General features: G+C 50.0%; 1 long non-coding RNA gene across 1 annotated transcript; it reads left to right on the top strand.

Moving 5' to 3' along the window:
* The first annotated feature begins 264 nt into the window (after positions 1 to 264).
* LOC120220037 lies at positions 265 to 5236 on the top strand. Its single transcript, XR_005525441.1, has 2 exons — positions 265 to 467; positions 4926 to 5236. It is a non-coding gene; the product is annotated as an uncharacterized LOC120220037 (long non-coding RNA).
* Positions 5237 to 5915: the final 679 nt, after the last annotated feature.

The raw sequence follows: 5915 nt of genomic DNA, 5'->3' as shown, positions 1-5915 counted from the left end.
CCAGCCAACAACATTCTTTCAACCCCTTCAGGGGCGGCCACTCAGGGCCGGGACAAGGCGAAGAGGGAAAGTGAGGGGGCGAAGAGACCCCCCCTTTAGCCCCTCCCCCAACCCCGCGCCACCGGTCCCCCCCTTTCCTGCCCAGAGCCAAGGGACAGACAGAGAATTGCAACTAGAAATTCGATCGATTGGTACGACGGACCACGTGGTCCAGGGTTGGCCAATGACCAGGACGCCCGGGATGAGCTAATAATGGAAGCAATTTGTAACTTTCAGTAGCTCTCTAGGCCTGAGTACTGGAGGGAGGGAGAGACGCGCCGAGGTGGGGAGATGGGAACCCCCAGTCCTTCTACTCTCCGCTCTCGTGCAGGGACTCCCGGATCCCTTGTTCCTCTTTATCCCCAACACGCAGACACTCTCAGGGTTCCGCGCCCACTTCTGTAAGGCGGCCGCCGCTCCAGAGCAAGGTAAGCGGGTCTTCCGCCCCTGGAACACCCCCTCCCCCATCCTCTCTGGCACCTGCAAACAACGTCCCTTCCTGCCCCATTACGCAATTTAAATCCGATTTTATTTTTCTCTCAGTTGAAAGGAAGCAATCCTTTTATTTATTGTGTGTATAATCTATTTCCAATTTGGGCAAAGATTAAATTCCGATTAATATACTTTTCTTAGGGGAAGGTGACTGGTAGTTTTTAGATCCCTTTTATATTTCCTTCTTTTGGGGAGGAGCATTCTACTCACGGAGAGTTTACTTTTCTTTGGGGATGAGTTACACTTAACTGTTTTTGCAAGTTTCACTTGTCTGATGATGTCAATTTCCCCTGCCTTTCTCCCTCCCATCTTTCAATTTCAATATTTACCAATAATCAGTTAATGGAGTTCAAGTTTCTTTTTTCTCCTTCCTCACTGGTTTTTTAGCTGTTGCTGATTCTCCATGATTTTTTTTTCCCTCCGTGTGAAACTGTTAGTCATGTGTTGATTTCTTTTTTTGTTTGGTAAATGAATTTATTGTTTGGGAAGCTCTGTGGGAGTGTGAACAAGGTCTCTTTTGATTAATTCCAACCTCCTCCTCTTTTGAAGAATAATTTACTTGAAGTATTTTACGTCTTATCGTTATTCTTGTTGATTTTAATCTCTCAATTTTGATGTATTAGACCTCCGTCTAAAACCTGACTTGTTCTTCAAATTTAATCTTTACATGTTAAACCATTTTTAAAGTTTTTGTTTTAAAAACTTCACCATTTTACATTTTCTTACCCTTCCCCCAGTCTCCTTTGCACTCCTTTCTCCTACATCTCAGAACCCTCACCCCCAACCTTCACAATTCCCGGCTTCAAATTTGACTCACCCTGCCAGCCAAAGAGGGACACCTAGGAAGAAGAAATGTCTTGCTTGGGTCAAAGCCTACATTCAGGGTTCTAGTTCTGCCCTCCACCAACACCCCCCCCTCTCCCCAGCAAAATCAGGGAAAGAAGAATTTCTGTTTGACTTTTAGTCTAGGACTGAGCTCTTTCTCCGTGGCTTTATTCGGGACAGCTTTTTGGTTCACAAAGTTGAAATTTTAATTCTCATCTTTTCCCTAAATTCTAAGAAAAGTACAGGCAGGTCTTTTTTTTCTCTCCCCTAAATGTAGGCAGCTAGCTCAGGGTAAGCCTGTTGGGTTTCTTCCCTTCTGGAAGAGGATTCCCGGAAGAAACACAATGTTTAGTCCTCTCTTTTACTTTTGGTTAAGGTGGAGATGGCAGGGATTAGGGCCCCCCCATTTTGATCTCTGGCTCTGGACGGACGGACACAAAGAAGGAAGGGCGAGCTGGCCTAGGGACTCAATCACTTCTGGTCAGTGAGATCTGGCTCAGGATAGTTTGGGGTAAATCTCCCCTCTGAGGAGATTCTTTTTTAGCATTACTGTGAAGTACACCATCAAAAGGCAGCGATGAGGTTCTCATCCTCTTTAGATCCAGTGTAAGCACAAAAATCAAATTACTAGAGTAATCTGTTTCCCAAAGATCCACCTCCCTTGACTCTGCCCGTTTCTCAGAGGGAAACAGAACCCAACTGGGCAGAAGTAAAACTACCACTGCCCCTCCCCTCTGGGTTCTCCAGCTCCGTCATCACATTGACATTCTGGGCACATTTGGCCCAGCCCCCGTCCCCGCTTCTCCCAAGTATGAATCTAAATTACTATTAATAAGGGGCCCGCTCCAAGTTAATTGGCATTAAAAGAATTCATTTCAATTTGTTAATATTAAATGAACGCTCTGCACTTTAGCTCCCTTCTTCGCCCTGGATTCCCAGATGAGTGATGGCAAGTAGGGGTGGGGAAATAGAATGAGGATTTTATTCCTGACTCTCCAGCGAACGCCTCCCCTAGGGGCTGGAGATCAAGGCTCAGTGGGGGGCCTGACTGGGGAATGTCCGATGCTCTTTTTCTTTTCTTTTCTTTTCTTTTCTTTTCTTTTCTTTTCTTTTCTTTTCTTTTCTTTTCTTTTCTTTTCTTTTTTTTTTGTGTGAAATTCATCTGATTCTGTGGGAGCTGTAAATGTGGGAGAGGGCAGAGGGGAGCTGAGGGAGAAGGACAGAAAGGTTTGGACGTAGTTTTGGCAGAGGGGTGGGGGACTGCGGAGGGGTGGGGGTGGGGGAGTGGGAAGAAAGAGGGACAAGCGCTTGGGAGGGGTAGGAAGATAAAAATTGTGGGCTGTTGGGAATAAAGCAGATTTGTCAAGGAAGGTGCTAAAACCCACCTGGAGAAGGAGGAGCTGGGGGCGAGGGGGGAGGGTAAAGCAGGGGTGGGGGAGGGGGTTCTGAAGCTAGCTAGCTGTGTGACTTCGGGCAAGTTGCTGCTTGTTTCTTGATCTGTAAAACTGGAATGGTATTCAACGTTGCTATCTCAGGGGTTGTTTGGGATTTGATGAAATACACGCGATGTGTTTGCCACAGGGCTTGGCCACCTAGAAGCTACCTGTCGACACTGGCTCTTATTAAAGCAGAGCGGTTGCGAGCATGGACTCTGGGGCCCGACGGCCTGGTTTGGAATCTTAGCCCTGCCTTATGCTAGCTGTATGACCTTGGGCAAGTCACTTAACCTCTCCAGATGACAGTTTCCTCTTCTGCAAAATGGAATTAATAGTCCCAGCCCACAGGCTGTTGTGGAAGTTAAATGAGTCGGGGTGTGACCTGCCCGGAACAATGTCAGTGGAGTGAGAAGCACTGTATAAGCATGACTTATTATTGATGTTGCTTTTCTGATCTGAGAAGGTTGGAGATAGAGGCGTGAAACCCCTAGGAGGTTAAGAGCCCAACGGATTCTCTAAGACTGATCAGATCAACCCTCGGATCGAACAACTGGGGTGTATGCAGTGGGGGCAGGAGGGAATGAAGCCCTGAGACCCTGGAGGCTGGGAGGCCTGAGTTCTTCCTCAGCCTCTGCTGTGGCTCTTGGGTTGGTGGTCCCTCTCAGTGCCCAGAGACTTCAAGGGGAAGTCACTGCTCTTTCCCCTGCGAGGGCCATGGTGGGGGAATTACTTCCTTGGTCTAATACCCCCCTTTGGTCAAGAGTCAGTCTCTGGAGTGTGGGCTGGGGGAGGTGGGGAGAGCAGAGGAGATGGATGTTTACTAAATCCCTTCAAGCTCTGTACCAGTCTGCACGTACCCGGCCCCTCCAGAGGGGGGAAATAAAGGGTCCAAAGAGAAGCGACTTGCCAAAGTCATAAAACTAGAAAGTGGCCAAGTTGGAATCTGAACTCTGATCTGCCTAATGACAAGGCTTAACCCCCTTCCCCTGCTGCACACTCTCTGAAGCGGGAGGTGGGGCTTTCTGAAGGGAGAGGCAGGACGCAGGTAAAGTTGCGAAAAGGTCAGTCCAGGACCCTGGGGCAGCCAGAAGGTGGGGGTAGGGAATCGGGGGCGGGGGATGGGAAGCGGCCAAGTGGAAAGACTTGCTGGAGATGAAAAGTGTAGATGGGGCTCAGGTAGGAAGGCAGTGAGGATGGGAGTAAAGAAGAGGCTGGGGGTGGGACACTGGCCAGGAAGGAGAGGCGGGAAAGGCCACGCAAAGGCTGGATGAGGCCAGGGGGCATGGATCAAGTTGGCTTTGCTGACTCCAAGTAAAATCAGGTTTCTTGAGGGCTGAGCACAGTGTTACAGACTGGGTATCGGTGCTCACAATAAGCCTGACAAATAAGCTTGTTATTCCTATTTCCGGAAGAAATAAGAAGTCCGTTGAAGCTCAGAGAGCTGCCCCATTTCCGGTTGCACATCTGGTAGCTGGATTTACCCGGCACTGAAACCCATGCCTGCATGGACCTCCTCCCTGCCTGGGGCTTGCCTTCTATTCCTACTGCACCCCCGCATTTGTAGTCTCATGGAGTGACTAGGAACAGAGGATGGAGAATGGGATGGGACCATGAGGAAGTGGCAGATGGGCAGTGGGGCAGAAGCGTGTCTCACATGTTTGTGAAGAAGATGGATGGAGGGGGGCCGCCTGGGGGGCTCAGTCGGTTGAGCGCCTGGCTTCGGCTCAGGTCATGATCTCACAGTCTGTGGGTTCGAGCCCCGTATCGGGCTCTGTGCTGACAGCTCAGAGTCTGGAGCCTGTTTCAGATTCTGTGTCTCCCTCTCTCTCTCCCCCTTCCCCACTTGCTCTCTATCTCTGTCTCTCAAAATAAAATACATTAAAAAATTTTTTTTCTTAATTAAAAAAAAAGGAAGGTGGATGAAAGGGTGTCCTCCCTGTAGCAAGGCCTCTACGTCACTGTCCTGTGACTGCTGATCTTGGCATCATGGCCATTGGGGAGCACCGTGACCTCATGGGGATCACAGTGTTTTCTGGACTGGGGTCAAGGGGAAGAGGGGGGCTCAGATGTGGGTCTGAGCCCTGGATTAAGGCTGCTGGTTGTTCAGTAAAATCCCTTCTCTCCTGGTTGCAGGAAGGCTGACAGCCTCCCGGCTGGACACCCATTTCACAGCTGCCCTTGCTGCCAGGTGGGGCCAGAGAGGAATGGGAGCCATGTAATGTCATCAGAGGCTGAAGACGTCGGGCAAGTTCTTTCACGACCTGGACCAGATGCCCCTGGCATGGAGCTTTGACCGTGCGGTTGAAGAGACATCCCTAAGCGAGGGCAAAGCCACCGCATCGAAGGAAGCCACGTCCCTGACTGAGCAGATGGAACAGAGTTGCCTGCCGGCCGGAACTGCCCCATGGAGGCTGTTACATGAGGAATAAACTTGTTTTCTAGAAGTTGCTGTGTTTGGGGGCCTTTCTATTAGGGCAGTATTGTCTTCATCCTTCCTGATGCACCTTCTTACACCCGATTTGTGGTTCAGACTCAGCAGCAGGGTCACTTCAGGTCAGGGAGTAGTTATAATAATGACAGTTACTGAGTGCCAGATATTACCCACATTAGTTAATATAATCCTCACCACAGTCCCCTGAGATGGGGATCACTAGTATTCTAATTTACAGGGGAGGAAACTGAGGCCCAGAGGAGGTAAGTGATGTGCCAGGGAACACACAGTAAGTGGTAGGACTGGGGCCCCAACCCTGGAGTGTGCAGAGCCTGAACTCTCTATACAGGGCAAGTCCCTTCCTGCAGACGGAGAAGGAGGGGACCTTGGAGATCATGTAATGCTTGGCCAAACGCCTTCGCAGTCAGGACAGGGGCCTGGGCATTTCTCATCCCGCCTCGTTTCAACCCAAGAAACTCAGGTGGACACCCCTGTTAGCTATTGGGTTGCTACTTAAGATTCTATATGAGGGGCGCCTGGGTGGCTCAGTCAGTTGAGCATCTGATTTCGGCTCAGGTCATGATCTCACGGTTCGTGAGTTCGAGACCTGCACTGGGCTCTGCGTTGATAGTGGGGAGCCTGCTTGGGATTCTCTCTCTCTGCCCCGCCCCCGCTCATACTTGCTCTCTCTC

Source organism: Hyaena hyaena, unplaced genomic scaffold (assembly GCF_003009895.1).
Source record: "Hyaena hyaena isolate Hyena2069 unplaced genomic scaffold, ASM300989v1 scaffold_663, whole genome shotgun sequence".
NCBI lineage: Eukaryota > Metazoa > Chordata > Mammalia > Carnivora > Hyaenidae > Hyaena > Hyaena hyaena.
Note: the sequence above shows the minus strand (reverse complement) of the source record. Positions and strands in the feature narration are given on the sequence as shown.